Source organism: Dryobates pubescens, chromosome 32 (assembly GCF_014839835.1).
Source record: "Dryobates pubescens isolate bDryPub1 chromosome 32, bDryPub1.pri, whole genome shotgun sequence".
NCBI lineage: Eukaryota > Metazoa > Chordata > Aves > Piciformes > Picidae > Dryobates > Dryobates pubescens.
This window is the reverse complement of record NC_071643.1, coordinates 3,500,979-3,521,089: the sequence shown is the minus strand read 5'-3', so window position 1 is coordinate 3,521,089 and position 20,111 is coordinate 3,500,979.

Here is a 20,111-nt window from a genome sequence, read left to right as displayed (position 1 = left end):
GACCGCGCCGCGTCACGTGAGCAGTCCCCCGGCGGGGGAGCCCCGGACGCTGCGTGTCCGGAAGGGGCCTTCCTGACCGCAGCTCAAACCCTGAGCCCAGCAGCGACAGCTCGCCCCTGCGCCGCCCCCCTCAGCGCCGCCCCCCTCAGCGCCGCCCCCCTCAGCGCCGCCCCCCTCAGCGCCGCCCCCCTCAGCGCCGCCCCCCTCAGCGCCGCCCCCCTCAGCGCCGCCCCCCTCAGCGCCGCCCCCCTCAGCGCCGCCCCCCTCAGCGCCGCCCCCCTCAGCGCCGCCCCCCTCAGCGCCGCCCCCCTCAGCGCCGCCCCCCTCACCGCCTCCCTCCCTCACCGCCTCCCTCAGCGCCGCCCTCCCTCAGCGCCGCCCCCCTCAGCGCCGCCCCCCTCAGCGCCGCCCCCCTCAGCGCCGCCCCCCTCACCGCCTCCCTCCCTCACCGCCTCCCTCAGCGCCGCCCTCCCTCAGCACCGCCCCCCTCAGCGCCGCCCCCCTCAGCGCCGCCCCCCTCAGCGCCGCCCCCCTCAGCGCCGCCCTCCCTCACCGCCTCCCTCCCTCACCGCCTCCCTCAGCACCGCCCTCCCTCAGCACCGCCCTCCCTCAGCACCGCCCCCCTCAGCACCGCTCCCCTCAGCACCTCCCTCCTCAGCACCGCCTCCTTCCGCCTCAGCACCGCCCTCTCTCAGCACCGCCCTCTCTCAGCACCGCCCTCTCTCAGCACCGCCCTCCTCAGCGCCGCCTCCCTCAGCGCCTCCCTCCGCCTCAGCACCGCCTCCCTCAGCACCTCCCTCCACCTTAGCACCGCCTCCCTCAGCACCGCCTCCCTCAGCACCGCCTCCCTCAGCGCCTCCCTCCGCCTCAGCACCGCCTCCCTCAGCACCTCCCTCCACCTTAGCACCGCCTCCCTCAGCACCGCCTCCCTCAGCACCGCCTCCCTCAGCGCCTCCCTCCGCCTCAGCACCGCCTCCCTCAGCGCCTCCCTCCGCCTCAGCACCGCCTCCCTCAGCGCCGCCTCCCTCAGCGCCTCCCTCCGCCTCAGCGCCGCCTCCGGGTGGATGTGAAACCCCTCCAGCCATGGGGACTGCGCTGCTGTCCTGGGCGGCCTGCGCCACGCCTTGACAGCCCTCATGGGGAAGAAGTTGTTCCTCATGCACAACATAAAGCTCCCCTGGGGGAACTCAGCCCTGGCATCTCATTCTATCACTTTCTTCTTTGAGAGAAGACGATCCCCACCCGGCCCCGGCCTCCTTTCAGGATGCTGTGGAGAGCCAGGTGGTCTCCTCTCAGCCTCCTCCAAACTAAACACCCCCAGCGCCCTCAGCTGCTCCTCCCCAGCCCTGCTCTCCAGACCCTTCCCCACCTTGGTTGCCCTCTCTGGACCTGCTCCAGCCTCTCAATGTCCTTCTTGGAGTAAGGGTCCCAGAACGGAAGCCAGGACTCAGGGTGCCTGGCAGGGACCAATCCCTGTGCTGCTCCCTCTGGCCACACCATTGTGATGCAGGCCAGGATGCTGGTGGCCACCTTGGCCACCTCTGCACACATCAGCTCATCTCCAGCTGGCTGGCAAGCAACAACCCCCAGCTCCTTTTCCTCCAGACAGCTTTCCACTCTGCCCAGTGCCATTCTGCCAAACAGGCTTCCCTCAAACCTTCCACATCAGGGAGAAAGGAGGAGGTCACTAAAACAAGCTGTAAAATCCCCAGTATAAGACACTACAACTAATGAGGCTTCTGGAGTAAGCAAAAAATGAAATAGTGGCCAAAACCCCATAAATAAATCCTTAAAGACCCCTAGGCTGACCTGCTGAGAGCACTGGTGATTTGAAAATCATAGAGTCACAGAACTGTCAGGCTTGGAAGGGACCTTAAGGCTCAGCCAGCTCCAAGCCCCCTGCCATGGGCAGGGACACCTCACACCACAGCAGGTTGCTCACAGCCACCTCCAGCCTGGCTGCAAACACCTCCAGGCAGGAGGCTTCCACCACCTCCCTGGGCAGCCTGTGCCAGGCTCTCACCACCCTCATGGGCAACAACTTCTTCCTAACAGCCAATCTCAATCTCCCCACTTCTAGTTTGCTCCATCCCCCCCCAGTCCTATCCCTCCCTGACACCCTCAAAAGTCCCTCCCCAGCTTTCTTGGAGCACCCTGCAGATCCTGGAAGGCCACAAGAAGGTCTCCTCAGAGTCTTCTCCAGCCTGCACAACCCCAACTCTCTCAGGCTGTCTCCAGAGCAGAGCAGCTCCAGCCCTCTGCTCCTCCTCGTGGCCCTTCTCTGGACACCTTCCAGCCCCTCCAGAGCCTTCCTGGCACAGAGGCTCCAGAACTGGCCCCAGAGCTGCAGCTGTGGTCTCAGCAGAGTGGAGCAGAGGGGCAGAATCCCCTCCCTGGCCCTGCTGGCCACACTTCTCTTGCTGCAGCCCAGGCTCTGCTTGGCTCTCTGGGCTGCAAGTGCTGACTGCTGGCTCCTCTTGAGCTTCTCCTCCCCCAGCACCCCCAAGGCCTTTTCTTGAGGGCTGCTCTCCTGCCAGTCCCTGCCCAGCCTGTATCAGTGCCTGGGATTGCCCTGAGCCAGCTGCAGGACCCTGCCCTTGGTCTTGTTGAACTGCATGTGGTTGGCTTGGGCCCAGCTCTGCAGCCTGTCCAGGTCCCTCTGGATGGATCCCTTCCCTCCAGCTGTCAGCTGCACCACACAGCTTGGTGCTGAGGGAGCCTCAATGCTCCATGTCACCAACAGAGATGTTAAACAAGACTGGTCCCAGTACTGATCCCTGAGGGACTCCTCTTGTCACTGGCCTCCACCTGGACATGGACTCTTTGTCAAGCCACCTTTGTGCCCAGCATTGCAGGTAGAACCAAGTGTTGAGTTTTGCCCACTTTCCAGCTCCTCTGTCATTAATTTGAGCAGAAACACTTGAAGAAACCCAAAACACCATGACAAAATATGCTGCTTGTAGCTCATCTGCTGGGAGCTCAACTAAAATGGTTGGGTTTCACTCAGTCAGTGCCTTTTAACTGATCTGTCTGTGCCAAAGGAGAACTATGGCAGGAAATTCAGGGGTCCCATTGTCAGATGTCCCCTAAGCTGGTCGAGATTCCTTGAAATTGGAATGGTTTGGGTTCAGAGAGGCCTTTAGAGGTCATCTAGTTCAGCCTCCAATCATCAGAAACCAGGGAAACTCTTTCACTTTGTTATAGCTGGTGTTAAAATCACCATCAGAAGCTCCAAGGCGTCCTTGCAAACACAGGGGTGTGAGGAATGTGATGGCTTCGTGGTCACTTGAGGGAGCTCAAGGGTAAAGTGTGGCCATGCAGATCAGCTCCGATTTCCTAGCAGAAGGGAGTTCGTTTACATACACAGATCACACAGCACCCCAGCATGGTGAGGGTTGGAAGGGACCTCTGGAGATATCCAATCCAACCCCCTGCTAAAACAGGGCACCCACAGGAGCTTGCCCAGCAGCACAATGCCCGTGGTGGGGTGGGTGGAAGCTCTGCACACCAGGAGACTCCACAGCCTCCATGGGCAGCCTGCTTCAGGCCTCCAGCACCCTCACACCAAACAACTTTCTCCTCCTGTGTTCCAGTTTGTGCCCACTGCCTCTTGTCCTGTCCCTGGGCACCACTGAGCAGAGCCTGGCCCCAGCCTCTTGCTTCCCACAGCTCCTTTAGCCCTTGCTGAGCATTGCTCAGCTGCCCTCTGGGGCTGCTCTTCTCCAGGCTCTCAGCCCCAGGGCTCTCAGCCTTTGCTCCTCACAGAGCTGCTCCAGGCCCCTCAGCAGCTTTGGAGACTCTCTCTTCTGGATCTTTTCCAGCAGTTCCCTGTGTCTCTTGAACTGGGGAACCCAGAACTGGACTCAGTACTCCAGATGTGGCCAGGAAGAGAAGCTTCTCTGTTCCCAGTCACCCCATCTGTTCCTGACTATACATTTCATAGTTCTCCCATTTCAGTTCTCTTCACCTGCCTTTGGAGAGCAAAATTATATCTAGCCAAGCTTGTGTACAGAAGACCAATGTAGCCTTTGTCCCAGCTAGCCAGCCCAGCTATTGCAGAAGACCACTGTCATACCACCCAGTAACTTTCTAGGCCTAGCTGCAGATGTCCCTGCTGACTGACTGCAGCTGGGTTGGACTCAATGACCTTGAGAGGTCCCTTCCCACCCACACCAGTCTGGGACTCTAAAATTCATTCTAGAAGAAGAATTCATATAAATGCTGGAGCAAAGAGGAAGCAGCAGCAGGGAGCAGATTGTCCCCTGGGACCCAGCTCTGGTCAGGCCACACCTCGAGTGCTGGCTCCAGTTTTGGGCACCTCAATAGCAGAGCGATGTAGAGGTGCTGGAGCCAGGGCAGAGCAGGGCAAGGAAGCTGGGAAGGGCCTGGAGAAGAAATCTGATGGAGAGAGACTGAAGGAGCTGGGGATGGTTAGTGTGAAACAGAGGAGGCTGAGGGGAGACCTCCTGGCTGTCCACAGCTCCCTGAAAGGAGGTTGTGGAGAGGCTGCTGCTGGTCTCTGCTCACAGGCAATTAGTGACAGAACAAGAGGGAATGGCCTCAAGCTGTGCCTGGGGAGGTTTAGGCTGGACAGTAGGAAGGAATTTTTCCCATCAAGAGTGGTCAGGGCTTGGAATGTGCTGCCCAGGGAGGTGGTGGAGTCCCCAAGCCTGGCTGTGTTTAACAGTGATTTGGATGGGGCACTTGGGGCTCTGGTTTAGGGGTGAGCCTTGCAGAGTAGGGCTCTGGGTTGGACTTGGTGATGCTGAGGCTCTGCTCCAGCCTGAATGGCTCTGTGGTTCTGTGATTCTGTGAAGTGATCATAAACCAGGAAACTCAGAGCTGAAGGCAGGATGTCTCCTGGAATAACAATTGCTGGCTAAGAGTGCGTGGAGGTTCAGGCAGAGGTGTCAGGCCGTTGTCAGGGAAGAGCTCATGCTCTGCAGCAGGCTGAAGTAGGACCTCATGTAGAAGGTTGTTCAGTGGAAGAGATGACACTGGCACTGGGTTGCTGGTGGAGATGAGATGGCACTGGGTTGGAAGGGCCCCTCAAAGGCCACCTTGCAGTCAGCAGGGACACTCATGCACTCACAGGTCGAGAGTGGAAATAACTGCACGAAGATGAGAGGCTCCACTTGGAAGGAAAGGAAAGATCAGCTGTGGCAGCAAAGGATCACAGAGTTCAAGCAGCAGTGGTGCTGCTGAACCAAGCTCTTTGCTTGCAAAGTTCTGCTCAGCTCTGGGCTGCAGCCTGGAGAGAGAAGGAAGGGAAACCAACCCACCTTACCCACGCCTTGGAACCTCTCCAGACAAGTTCAGTGACTTGAGGCTAGAGGAAATGCCTGAGAACTGCTTGATGTGCACAAAATGTTCACCCTTGAGGGCAGGGAAAAAGGAGTTTGAGAGGAGATCTGCTTTAGGAATCTGAGTAACTGAAGTAGAGAGACACAGAGCTAGGTGGGGACACCAGGAGGCTTTCTGCTCTGGTTAGAAAGGAGAAGTTCTTGTGGGGTACTTGGTATGTATGACAGCCTGAGAGCCAAGTTGCTGGGTGGTAGGAATAGACCTCAGGTGAAGAGGAGAATGCAGTCTCTGTGGTGATCTCCTCCCATGCTGTATTTACAGGCTTGGTGAGGGCAGGCTGTGAGACCTGTGATGGAGTTGGTGGGAAATGGCTTCTTTCTCCCATCCACAGAATCACAGAATCAGCCAGGTTGGAAGAGACCTCCAAGATCACCAAGTCCCACTGATCCCCCAACCCTATCCAATCAACTAGACCATGGCACTAAGTGCCACATCCAAAACCCTCCTGAACATCTCCAGGGATGGTGTCTCCACCACCTCCCTGGGCAGCACATTCCCATGGCAAATCTCTCTGTCTGGGAAGAATTTCTTCCTAACATCAGCCTAAACCTCCCCTGGCACAGCTTGAGACTGTGTCCTCTTGTTCTGGTGCTGGTTGCCTGGCAGAAGAGACCAACCCCCAGCTGGGTCCAACCTCCCTTCAGGGAGTTGTGGAGAGCAAGAAGGTCTCCCCTGAGCCTCCTCTTCTGCAGGCTAAGCAACCCCAGCTCCCTCAGCCTCTCCTCATGGGGCTGTGCTCCAGACCCCTCCCCAGCCTCGCTGCCCTTCTCAGGACATCTTTCCTGAATTGAATCCATTCCTGTCTCTATGCTTTCATCTCAAAAGAATGAACACTGCAGCCCTGGTGCCAAAGAGCTTTCCCTTGGTCTTCAGCCAGAGGGAGGGGAGCAGAGTCCTTGTCAAGGGTGTGAACTTCCTCCATTCCCAGGCAGCAAGCCGTGCTGGTGTGTCACACCAACCGCTGGGCACCGTAGGCCACACCAAAGCTTCCTTCCCACGTTGCTGGGCTTGGTTGCAAACTGTTTCAGGTGCATCCCTCTGGAAGAAGCAGTGGAGGTTCCAAAGTGTGGGAATGTCAGGAGAATGAGTCTTTCCCATGGGGGACTCTCCTGGTAATGGCCTAGTGTCTCTCAGGCACTTAGCCTTGTTCCCTGATGGAACCTGGAGCTGTTTAAAGCTTGGCACTCTTAGCACACACTGGCACTGTGCTGACAGCCACAGGAATATGGAACCACAGAATGGTGAAGGGGTGAAAAGACCTCTAGTATCATCCAGTGCAACCCTTAACCCCTCACTGCCAGCTCACCACCAAACCATGGCCCTCAGCACCACAGCTTCAGAGCTTTGAAACCCCTCCAGGCATGGGGACTCCACTACTGCCCTGGGCAGCCTGGGACAGGCCTTGGCAACCCTTCTGGGGAAGAAATTGTTCCTCATGCACAACATAAACCTCCCCTGGGGCAACTTACAGCCATTGCATCTCTTTCTGTCACTTGTTCCTTGGGAGAAGAGACCAACCCCAACCTGGCTCCAGCCTCCTCTCAGGGAGCTGTAGAGAGCAATGAGGTCTCCCCTCAGCCTCCTTTTCTCCAGCCTGAACACCCCCAGCTCCTTCAGCTGCTCCTCCCCAGCCCTGTTCTCCAGACCCTTCCCCAGCTTTGTTGCCCCTCTCTGGCCCTGCCCCAGCTCCTCAATGTCCTTCTTGGAGGGAGGGCCCCAGAACTGACCCCAGGATTTGAGGTGTGACCTCCCCAGTGCCCGGTCCAGAGGCACAGTGTGTCACACACTGCTGACTCTCTTACACTGCCTTTGGGTAGTGTTTTACACATGACCTGAGCAGTTGGGCTGCAGAGGCAGCCCCTGGCTCCCCATTTCCTTATGGAGCAGCCAGAGGTTTGAATGAGCTTTGGGGATTAAGATTAATCTAAGATTAATCTTTCCTGCTGAGTGCTCTTAGAAAAAGGAGCCCTGAGGTTTGGTGTCTGACTCAGCTGAGAGTGGAGGGAATGTTTTCTTTGGCAGAGCATCCTTTCCAACCTCAGGAGGTTCCTCAGGACAAGATCTTTGCTCTCAGAGAGGTTTTTTTTTGGGGGGGGAAGGGGGGAAAGATCTCCTTCAGCCTTCCTTCCAACTGTTTACAGAAATTAAACATGTCTGGAGCAGTGTGTGTGCAAGGCAAGGACACAGAGAGCTTCAGAATAACACAGTCCTCACCTCATGAAGGGATTCCCAGCCAGCAAGGCTGAGGTCAGGGTGGTTTAAGGTCACTGACAGGAACTTAGAAATATTGGGGAGACCTTAGAGCAGCCTTCCAGTACCTGAAGGGGGCCTACAAGAAAGCCAGGAAGGGACTTTACAAGGAGTTGTAGTGCCAGGATGAGAGGGAATGGATTGAAGCTTGAGGAGGGCAGATTGAGACTGGAGACTAGGAAGAAATGCTTTCCAGTGAGTGAGGCTGGGGAGAGACTGGCACAGGTTGCCCAGGGAGGCTGTGGATGCCCCCTGCCTGGAGGGGTTCAAGGCCAGGCTGGATGAGGCCTTGAGCCAGCTGGGCTGGTGGGAGATGTCCCTGCCCCTGGCAGGGGGTTGGAACTGGATGGTCTTTGAGGTCTCTTCTGCAGGCTCTCAGCCCCAGGGCTCTCAGCCTTTGCTCCTCACAGAGCTGCTCCAGGCCCCTCAGCAGCTTTGGAGACTCTCTTCTGGACTCCCTCCAGCAGTTCCCTGTCTCTCTTGAACTGGGGGGAGCTGAACTGGGCCCAGCACTCCAGCTGTGACCTCACTGGGGCAGAGTAGAGTGGGAAGAGAACCTCCCTTGACCTGCTGGCCACACTCTTCATGCTGCCCCCCAGGAGACCTTGGCCTTCTTGGCCACAAGGAGCATGAAAGCAGAGCAGGGTTTAGATGCCTTGTTCCAGCCCTCCTGTGAATGCACTGACTTGAATTCCCCCAAATAATCAGAGTTGAAGAAGTTACCAAAGCACTGAGTGTTTGTTTCTGCTCTTTCTGCCTCCCATGCAGCACAGAAAAGCCAACTAAAATAACAGAGTTGCCACCAGGGCTTGGAAGGGCTCTGAGGGCCACATTCCCCACAGAGGTTAGGAGCCAGCTCATGTTCCCCAGGGGGTTAGATGCCAGTTGGAGAGCAGGGCATGAACTGGAGAGCTCCAAGCCCAGGTCTGCCCCAAAGCTCTTGCTGTTTAGCCTGGAGAAGTGTGATTTCATCCCTTTGCCAAAGGAAGCAAGCACTCCAGCTCACCTCCAGGGGCCAGGGGGGGAATGTTTGCACTTGGCATCCTCCTCCAGAGCAGGAGTTTTATCTGTTCCCTTTCCTCAGCTCACTTTTCTCTTTCCATTTTACTTTCCCTCTTGGTTTACTGAAGCAGGATGCTTGGCATGTGTCCTCAGATGGGAGAGATTTGAGATCCAAGCATCAGGGCAGCTCACTGCCTTCTCTTTTCTCTAAATGCTTTGTGGTTGCAGATCCCACTGCAGATACCTCCCACTGGCTGCTCAGCTTGCCAGGAGGAAAAACAATCTGCATTTGCTTTCCAGATAAGAGAAGGAATCCCAGCAGCTTGGGAGAGGTGGAGATTAGGAAGAAATTCTTGACAGTGAGGCTGGGGAGACTCTGGCACAGGCTGCCCAGGGAGGTCATGGCTGCCCCCTCCCTGGAGGGGTTCAAGGCCAGGCTGGATGAGGCCTTGAGCAGCCTGGGCTGGTGGGAGGTGTCCCTGCCCATGGCATGGGCTTGGAACTGGATGATCTTGAAGGTCCCTTCCAACCCAACCCATTCTATGGATCTATTAACTGATCCCTTCTAGGCTGATGAGGAACACCAGGGATGCTCAAGGGACAAAAGGGGATGCTCACAAGCTGCCCCAACAGGCATCTGGGTGAGGTGAGCTCTTCTCTGAAGGCTTGCTTTCCCTTCATCTGGAGCTCTGTGCTGTGGAGAAGGGGTGGCACCAGCACCCCCCAAGCACCTCTGCTGCCTTCTCTTGCAGCCAAGCTGCAGGCACAGGGCTGCTCTCAGAGAGGAGACAGCACCCTCCAGTTCCACCCCCCTGCCATGGGCAGGGACACCTCCCACCAGCCCAGCTTGCTCAAGGCCTCATCCAGCCTGGCCTTGAACACCTCCAGGGAGGTGGGACTCTTTGGAAGTCCTTCCATAAAGGACTCTCCTCCTCCACCTCTCACTGTCCCAGCATCATCTCAGCCTCCAGCCTGGTTTTCCCTAGCCCTGCCTCCCTCCCCACTGCACTTCCTGCTGAAGCAGCAAGCACCCAGTTTTGTGTGCGCTCCTTAGCCTGCTCTCAGCACATTCCCAGCCTTTATTCCCTGGGAGGGCTTCCCACAGCCAGCCTCACCCCTTGTGTGCCCCCTTTGGAAAAGCCATCTTCCTCCAGACCCAGAGGCCTGGGGCTTTCAGGGAGGTAAGGTCACACCCAGGAGATAACATTTCAGCAGCCAGCCCTGGCTGTGGTGTGGCCATGGAAGGTGTCCAGCAGCAGAGGGTAGCCCAGCAACCTGCCCCAAACACCAAGTGCTTCCAGGAAGTGGAAAAGAAACACAGCACTGCTAAGAAACCTTTCACAGGTCCCAGGGGACTGGGAAGAACTGGGGGATGAATCACAGCTCCTGGCACATGTCTTCGAGGAAGCCAGGCAAATAAACGAGCTCCAAATGGGATAATTGGCTCCCTGGGGGCTGTGAGGGACACTGGGCTGAGGGCTCCACCCATGGTCATGCTCAGACCCGGGCCACCATCATTGTGGCTCAGCCTGGAGAAGAGAAGGCTCCAGGGAGACCTCAGAGCAGCCTTCCAGTACCTGAAGGAGGCTGCAGGAGAGCTGGGGAGGAAATCGTTGCAGTGGCTGGGAGTGACAGGATAAGGGGCAATGGATTGAAGGTGAAGGAGTGGAGATTTAGGCTGGAGATTAAGAAGAAATTCTTTCCAGTGAGGGTGGGGAGACACTGGCACAGGTTGCCCAGGGAGGTCATGGGTGCCCCCTCCCTGAAGGGGTTCAAGGCCAGGCTGGATGAGGCCTTGAGCAAGCTGGGCTGGTGGGAGGTGTCCCTGCCCATGGCAGGGGACTGGAGCTGGATGATCTTTGAGGTGCCTTCCAGTCCAACCCATTCTATGATCTATGAGTCTTGATGTCCACAGCAACTGGCTTGGGGTTCAGGCAGAGGGGAGGCTGTGAGGAAATAGGCACCACCCAGCAGTGAGGGGTCCTGCTGGCACAGCACCACGTGTGGAAGCTGCAAGAGGATCTCTGTGCTGTCACAAGGCTTCCCTCATTCCCCTGTGCTCTGGGTACTCAGCAAACAGACCTGGTTTTAACCCCCTACCATGGGCAGGGGCACCTCCCACCAGCCCAGCTTGCTCTCAAGGCCTCATCCAGCCTGGCCTTGAACACCCCCAGGGAATGGGGAATCCACAACCTCCCTGGGCAGCCTCTGTGTTGGCCCCCAGGAGTGCTTTACCATCAATGTTGTTGTCTTAGGATAAGCCACACAAAACTCCAGCTCCCAAACAGCAGCTCAGATGCTCCTCTGCTCCAACCTGAGGGGCTGCTGGTGGTGCTCAGCATCTCTCAGCCAAGTGAGAAAAGGCAGTGGTAAACCTGAGGAATCCCAGACTCCAAGCATGGTGGGGTTGGAAGGGACCTCTGGAGATGCCATGGTTTAGTGGATCCTGGGTGATAGGTTGGCCTTGATGATCTCAAAGGGCTCTTCCAACCTGGTTAATTCAATTCTATTCCATTCTATTCTATTCCATTCCATTCCATTCTATTCCATTCCATTCCATTCTATTCTATTCCATTCTATTCTATTCTATTCCATTCCATTCCATTCCATTCCATTCCATTCCATTCCATTCCATTCCATACTATTCCATTCCATTCCATTCCATCCAATCCCCCTGCTGAAGCAGGGCACCCACAGCAGCTTGCTCAGGAGCACAGTGGCCAAGGGATGCTGGAGGCTCTCCAGAGGAGACTCCACAACCTCTCTGGGCAGCCTGCTCCAGGCCCCCAGCACCCTCACACCAAACAACTTTCTCTCCTGTTCACATGGAACCTCCTGGGGTCCACTTTGTGCCCACTGCCCCTTGTGCTGGCCCTGGGCACCACTGAGCAGAGCCTGGCCCCAGCCTCTTGAGGGGGGCTCCAGCAGCCTCCAAGTGATGAAGTTTTTCCTTATTTCCACCTGAGAAGATTTCTGTTCCCTCCTGTGCCTCCTCTGAAGCTTCTACTTGGATGATGTGACACCATGAGACCTTCTTCAATGTTCAGGCCCCTTCACTGTTAGCCTAAGGAACTGTCTGCTCCAGCCCCCAGCCAGCAGCAGCTCTCAGCTGGCCGCTGCCAGCAGCCTGTCTGGGGTTACAGCAGGTGCTGCTGACTCCTTCCCTGGGCTCTCCAGGCATTTCCTCTCAGGATCAATAGCTGCCTTCAGAAGGCAGGGGTTCACCTCAGACCTCCTCCACTTGAAGTGCCTTGTTAAGAAGCCAGGGTTTATGCCTAAAATAAATACACCCAGCTCCTTCTCAAGTGCTGCATTCACTGCTGGTATCTGAAGTTGCTCATTAGAGGCCAGAAGGAGAGCAAAAATAGTCAGAGAGTCACTGAATTGGTTTGGTTGGAACAGGCCTTTAGGATCAGCCCAGTCCAACCCTTAACCCAGCACTGCCAGGTCAGCACTAAACCATGGCCTCAGCACCACAGCTCCACAGCTTTGAAAGCTCTCCAGGGATGGGGACTCCACCACTGCCCTGGGCAGCCTCGGCCAGGCCTTCACCACCCTCTTGGGGAAGAAATTGTTCCTCATGTCCTGCTGTCCAGCCTAGACTTCCCCTGGGGCACCTTGAGGCTATTTCCTCTTGTCCTATTTCTTGTTACTTGGGAGAAGAGACCAACCCCCACCTGGCTTCAACCTCCTCCCAGGCAGTTGGAGAGCAATGAGGTCTCCCCTCAGCCTCCTCTTCTCCAGACTACACCCCCCCAGCTCCCTCAGCTGGGACCTGTCAAACTCATCTTGTCCAATGCCCCTGCAGTCAGCAGGCACATCTGCCACTAGAGCAGGTTGCATTTGGCAAACAGCAAAGGAGTCCAGGGACACAGCAGAGGGATTCCAGGGACACAGCAGCAGGAGTCCAGGGACACAGCAGCAGGAGTCCAGGGACACAGCAGCAGGAGTCCAGGGACACAGCAGTAGGAGTCCAGGGACACAGCAGAGGGATTCCAGGGACACAGCAGCAGGAGTCCAGGGACACAGCAGCAGGAGTCCAGGGACACAGCAGCAGGAGTCCAGGGACACAGCAGAGGGATTCCAGGGACACAGCAGCAGGAGTCCAGGGACACAGCAGCAGGAGTCCAGGGACACAGCAGAGGGATTCCAGGGACACAGCAGCAGGAGTCCAGGGACACAGCAGTAGGAGTCCAGGGACACAGCAGAGGGATTCCAGGGACACAGCAGCAGGAGTCCAGGGAAACAGCAGCAGGAGTCCAGGGAAACAGCAGAGGGATTCCAGGGACACAGCAGTAGGAGTCCAGGGACACAGCAGAGGGATTCCAGGGACACAGCAGTAGGAGTCCAGGGACACAGCAGAGGGATTCCAGGGACACAGCAGCAGGAGTCCAGGGACACAGCAGAGGGATTCCAGGGACACAGCAGTAGGAGTCCAGGGACACAGCAGAGGGATTCCAGGGACACAGCAGTAGGAGTCCAGGGACACAGCAGAGGGATTCCAGGGACACAGCAGCAGGAGTCCAGGGACACAGCAGAGGGATTCCAGGGACACAGCAGCAGGAGTCCAGGGACACAGCAGTAGGAGTCCAGGGACACAGCAGCAGGAGTCCAGGGACACAGCAGAGGGATTCCAGGGACACAGCAGCAGGAGTCCAGGGACACAGCAGCAGGAGTCCAGGGACACAGCAGCAGGAGTCCAGGGACACAGCAGAGGGATTCCAGGGACACAGCAGCAGGAGTCCAGGGACACAGCAGCAGGAGTCCAGGGACACAGCAGAGGGATTCCAGGGACACAGCAGCAGGAGTCCAGGGACACAGCAGTAGGAGTCCAGGGACACAGCAGAGGGATTCCAGGGACACAGCAGCAGGAGTCCAGGGAAACAGCAGCAGGAGTCCAGGGAAACAGCAGAGGGATTCCAGGGACACAGCAGTAGGAGTCCAGGGACACAGCAGAGGGATTCCAGGGACACAGCAGAGGGATTCCAGGGAAACAGCAGCAGGAGTCCAGGGAAACAGCAGCAGGAGTCCAGGGACACAGCAGAGGGATTCCAGGGACACAGCAGTAGGAGTCCAGGGACACAGCAGAGGGATTCCAGGGACACAGCAGTAGGAGTCCAGGGACACAGCAGAGGGATTCCAGGGACACAGCAGAGGGATTCCAGGGACACAGCAGAGGGATTCCAGGGAAACAGCAGCAGGAGTCCAGGGAAACAGCAGAGGGATTCCAGGGACACAGCAGAGGGATTCCAGGGACACAGCAGAGGGATTCCAGGGAAACAGCAGAGGGATTGCAGGGAAACAGCAGCAGGAGTCCAGGGAAACAGCAGAGGGATTCCAGGGAAACAGCAGAGGGATTCCAGGGAAACAGCAGCAGAAGTCCAGGGAAACAGCAGAGGGATTGCAGGGAAACAGCAGCAGGAGTCCAGGGAAACAGCAGAGGGATTCCAGGGAAACAGCAGCAGAAGTCCAGGGAAACAGCAGAGGGATTCCAGGGAAACAGCAGAGGGAGTCCAGGGAAACAGCAGAGGGATTCCAGGGAAACAGCAGCAGGAGTCCAGGGAAACAGCAGAGGGATTCCAGGGATGTGGTGCTTGGGATTTTCCTTAGTGGTGAACATGGCAGAGTCAGGTTGATGTTGAACTTGGTGAGCTCCTGGGCTGCAGTCAGAGGAGTGTGGCCAGCAGAGCCAGGGAGCTTCTCCTCCCCCTCTGCCCTGCCCTGCTGAGACCTCACCTGCAATATTGCAGCCAGCTCTGGGCTGCCCAGCTCAGGAGGGACAGGGATCTGCTGGAGAGAGTCCAAGGGAGGGCTGCAAGGATGCTGAAGGGACTGCAGCACTGCCTGGGGAGGAGAGGCTGAGAGCCCTGGGGGTGGTTAGTCTGGAGAGAAGAAGGCTGAGAGGGATCTGATCAATGGCTGTCAGTAGGGCTGGGGGTCAGGAGGGAGGGGACAGGGACAGGCTCTGCTCAGTTGTGCCCTGGGATAGGACAAGGAGCAATGGATGGAAACTCCAGCACAGGAGGTTCCAGCTCAACATGAGGAGGAACTTCTTCCCTGTGAGGGTCCCAGAGGCCTGGAGCAGGCTGCCCAGAGAGGTTGTGGAGTCTCCTTCTCTGGAGCCTTTCAAGGCCCCTCTGGATGTGTTCCTGTGTGACCTGTGCTGGATTCTCTGCTCCTGCTCTGGCAGGGGGCTTGGACTCAATGATCTCTTTGGGTCCCTTCCAACCCCTGACCTCCTGTGATCTGTGGGGAGGGAGACCAAAGCCCTGGGAGTGCTTGCTGAGAGAGAGAAGAGAATTGCCAAGGGAGAGGGCAAAAGGGAGGCTGCAGTGAGCAAGAGGTGGGAAATGTGTTTGCTCTCAACTGCTCCTTCCCTGGAGCCTTTCATCCACGTCACCTGGGGAGAAAGCTGCTTTGTGACACAGTGCTGGGGAATTTGGGGTTAGAATTCACCCCTTTGGCCCCACCTGGAGACCTCTCCCCTTTATGGTTCAAATATTTAATGCCTTGTGCACACATTGCACAACAAAACACCTCCAAAGCCATTGTCCTGTTGCAGGAGCTGTCTCACACTGACATATGCTGAGCCTTGAGGAGACCAGTGCCAAAGCCCTGCTGTTTCTAGGGGGGGTTATTGCTGGCAGCTAGAAGTAGATGTTAGCCTCAATCAAATCCACAGAGCCTGTGTGAGGGACAGAAGGGGTCATGGCTTCCAGCCACCTGCATCTGCTAGGAGGATAACAGAGAATCATGCCATGGCTCAGGCTGGAAGGGAGCACAGAGATCATCTGCTCCAACCCCCCTGCCATCTACCTCTCAGCTCGAATCAGCTGCTCAAGGCCTCATCCAACCTGGCCTTGGACACCCCCAGCAAGGAGGCAGCCACAGTCTCCCTGGCCAGCCTGGGCCACACTCTCACCACCCTCCCAAGCAACAACTTCTGCCTCAGCTCCACTCTAACCCTGCTCTGCCTCAGCTTCCAACCATTCCCCCTTGGCCTGGCTCCAGCCCCCCTCAGCAAAAGTCTCTCTGCAGCCTTCCTGCAGGATGCCTTCAGGTCCTGGCAGGCAGTTCTGAGGTGCCCCTGGAGCCTTCTCCTCTGCAGGCTGTACAGCCCCAGCTCCCTCAGCCTGTGCTCCCAGCAGAGGTTGGAGCAGATGATCTCTGAGATGCCTTCCAACCTAAGCCCTGCTAGGCTTCTATGATTTATTGCTTGTGTTTCTTCCTGGCTGATATCTCACTGGGCAGGGAAAGGATTTGTTTGCTGGGCCCAGTCTTTAAACTAAGATTTCCCCATGCCATACCTGTTCCATAACCCCAAGTTACCCAACTAGGTTGGCAAAATGTTCTCTCTTTCTGTTTCTTTTAATGCTGTCTCCTTTCAATGTTGGGATGATAACAATCTGCAATGATTTGCTGCCCCTGCTCCCAGTCAATGCCACTGCTCAGTGAAGAGATCTGGCTGAGAGAGTTGGGGTTCTCCAGCCTGGAGAAGAGCCACAGATACCAAACCCAGGAGGAAAATGCAGCATCTGTCCCTGCTGGCTCTGAAGATTTGACTTCAAAACCCAAACCCATCCAGAACCAGAAGGGTTTCCAAATAGTCAAAAGCCTTCAAAACCAGGGGGAGGGGAAAAGAAAGCAAGCAGCCAGAGGAGGAGCCAGAGAAGGAGCCAGAGTAAACCAACCATCCACAGTTGTTGTGCCTGTGCTCCAGCAATGCCACAGAAAATCTTCTGTTCCCAGCCTGATTCATCCAGCAACAGACCTGGAGACTTAAGGACAGGGGAAAATGAGCTCTAGGGAGGAATTCTTGGGAATGAAATCAAGCCACGATTCAAGAAACACAAGAATTCAAGAATTCCCTTAAAAATCAGGCAGCAGAGTCTGGCTTGAGCTGCAGCAGGCTGCTGAAGTTAGAACTGGGCAAGGAAGAGCAGCAGATCCAGGGCAGCTGGCCCAAATGGGTTGGATGATTCCACAGTCACCTGGTAGTGATGAGGAGCCAGGGAGGGCTGCTGTAAAGTGCTGACAAAGGCTACAGAAATAGCCTGCAAATGGGAACCAAATGAGGACTAAGTGGCCTCTGAGCAAGTATGTGATGTGTGACATGAGATGGCAGGAGAATGGAAACCAAGGAATGGTTTGGGGGTTTTTTGAGACCAGCTGCCTGCACCAAACCTTCATTTCCATCTCTGAAGGGCCCAAGCCAGCTGTGACACCAGCCTGATGCAAGCACTCCCCCAGCCTTGGGGCAACCCCAAGCACAAACCCAGGCTGGGCTCCCAGTGCTGAAGAGAAGGCCTTGGGGGTGTCAGGTGTTGACAAACTCCCCAGGAGCCAGCAGTGGTCCCTGGCAGCCCAGAGCCAGCTGAGTGCTGAGCTGCAGCCAGAGCAGGGAGAGCAGCAGCACAGGGAGGGGATTCTGCCCCTCTGCTCTGCTCTGCTCAGCCCCCACCTGCAGCACTGCCTCCAGCTCTGGGGCCCCCAGCACAAGAAGGACCTGGAGCTGCTGGAGAGGGGCCAGAGGAGGCCATGAGGATGATCAGAGGGCTGGAGAAGCTCCCCTGTGGGGACAGGCTGGGAGAGTTGGGGCTGTTCAGCCTGGAGAAGAGAAGGCTCCAGAAGACCTTAGAGCAGCCCCCAAAGGGGCTACAGGAGAGCTGGGAAGGGACTGGGAGTGACAGGATGAGAGGCAATGGCTTTGAGCTGGAAGAGGGCAGATTGAGACTGGAGATGAGGGAGAAATCCTTAATGATCTTGAAGGTCCCTTCCAAGCCAAACCATTCTGTGACTCTATGAACCTTAAGGCTGGGAAATCAGGCACAATTTAGTTTGCTGTAGAAGAGAGAAGAGGATGAGAAGCTTAATAACATTTAACTTATAGCACTTCCATCCTCTCTCTGGGGCTGGACTGTGCTCACTGGGATGAGAGGGGGAAAGGTATCCTAGAAGGGCCAGACCTACACACAGCCCCTTCTGCTGAACTGGAATGTCTCATGGATTCACAGAATGGCTTGGGTGGGAAAGGACCTTCAAGGCCATCCAGTCCCAACCCCCTGCCATGGGCAGGGACACCTCCCACCAGCCCAGCTTGCTCAAGGCCTCATCCAGCCTGGCCTTCAACACCTCCAGGGAGGGAACATCCACCACCTCCCTGGGCAGCCTGTGCCAGTGTCTCCCCCTCCTCACTGGGAAGAATTTCTTCCCACCACTCCTGTCACTTCAAGGCAAATCACTCTCTCCACTTCCTTTTCTTCTGATGGTCCATGCTGTGGTGCTTCCATTTCACAGTCATGTCAGAACCTGAGGCAAAGAAGCTTCACCTCAAGCCTGGTTCTCAGAGGGAGAAGCTCTGAAGAGCCACATGAAACCAGGATTTGAAATGAATTCCTGTTCTAACTGCCCTGGGAGCAGCAGGTTCCTGTTTGTTGCACTTGGGAACATCCTCCCAGCCCTGCCCTGGCCCTCTACAAGATTTGGGCTGCTCAGCTTCCCCAGGTCAAGATGCTCTGCAAATTCAGAGCCACGCTCGAGCAACAGCAAATTGCAGCAACACAACCTCTGCAGCAGGCCAGGAACTTGCCAGGGAGGTGTCCCTGCCTTGTGACACAGCTTCCCTGCCTTCCCAGGCTGACCTCGGCTCTGGCTCGCTCTGGGCAGCACTCAGCAGGAAGGAAACAGCCAACAGGGATGCTGACCCAGAGAGCAGGAAAAGGAGGAGAAACCCAGAGGGAAAGGGAAGGGCATGGAAAGTCATGGATGGGGTCAAGGCCTGGCAGCTGAGACACCAGAACCAGCTCAGTGATTTGAGACCTCAGGCACCAGGGTCTGGCCTAGAAGAGAACCAGCTCAGTGATTTGAGACCTCAGACACCAGGGTTTGGGCTAGAAGAGAACCAGCTCAGTGATTTGAGACCTCAGGCACCAGGGTCTGGGCTAGAAGAGAACCAGCTCAGTGATTTGAGACCTCAGGCACCAGGGTCTGGGCTAGAAGAGAACCAGCTCAGTGATTTGAGACCTCAGACACCAGGGTCTGGCCTAGAAGAGAACCAGCTCAGTGATTTGAGACCTCAGGCACCAGGGTCTGGGCTAGAAGAGAACCAGCTCAGTGATTTGAGACCTCAGACACCAGGGTCTGGGCTAGAAGAGAACCAGCTCAGTGATTTGAGACCTCAGACACCAGGGTTTGGGCTAGAAGAGAACCAGCTCAGTGATTTGAGACCTCAGACACCAGGGTCTGGGCTAGAAGAGAACCAGCTCAGTGATTTGAGACCTCAGACACCAGGGTCTGGCCTAGAAGAGAACCAGCTCAGTGATTTGAGACCTCAGACACCAGGGTCTGGCCTAGAAGAGAACCAGCTCAGTGATTTGAGACCTCAGACACCAGGGTCTGGGCTAGAAGAGAACCAGCTCAGTGATTTGAGACCTCAGACACCAGGGTCTGGGCTAGAAGAGAACCAGCTCAGTGATTTGAGACCTCAGACTGGTGGCCTCTCAGTGCTGAAAGAAGCTGAGCAGAAAGCTGGGGACAGTTTTGAGCAGAGCCTGTAGGGACAGGACAAGAGGTGATGGTTTGAACTGAAATAGAGAGATTCAGACTACAGAGGGGGAAGAAGTTTTTCATGCTGAGGGTGGTCAGAACCTGTCCCAGAGTGCCCAGAGAGATTTCCAGTCTCTGCAACCATCCCAGGTCAGGTTGGTTGAGGCTCAGAACCCCCTGCTCTGGTTTCAACTGTCCCTGGTGACTGCAGGAGGCTTGGACTGGGTGACCTGGAGAGGTTCTTTCCAACCCAACCCAGTCTGTGACTCTATGATCCTACAATCACTGCATCAGGATAGGAGTAGAGTCAGGAAACATCAAGATGTGATGAAGGTGTTTCCAGAGCCTGACATGGGCTCATGGGGACAGGACTCACTGGCAGAGCAGGAATTCACTGAAGGTTACTAACCAGTCAGAGAAGACCTCTGCTGTTTCAGAGCCAGAAGTGGTGGGAAGCTGAGAGACTGTTCCCAGGAAGCATCCCCCATCCCTGCCCTGTTCTTACCAGTCACCACCAGGCACAGACACTGCTGAAGGATGCTGTGCTAGACAAGCTCTTGGCCCAACCCCATCTCTCTGCCTTCACCTGACACTTCCACTCCAGACACAGCCTCTCTAGGGGCCCTTCAGAGTTTGTAAGCAAGGTGGCTAGCCAGCAACCAAAAAGGAATAAAGCAAGCTGCAGAAGGGACAAACCAGACCCAACACGTGGCTTGTGGGAAGGGAAAAACAGAGAGGAACAGCATTGGCATCTGCTGCCCCCATGGAAAGAAAAGAAACAGCCTGCCAGGGAATGTGAGGAAGGACAATCATCATCTCCAGCAGAAGTCAGGGCAAGCTGAAGGAAGCTGGGTGGCACAGAAAACGCTGTAATAAAGCAAGCTGTTATGCTGCTGGTGTTGCAATTCTTTCCCTCACTTAGGAAAGCCTGGAAAACACTGAATTTCAAG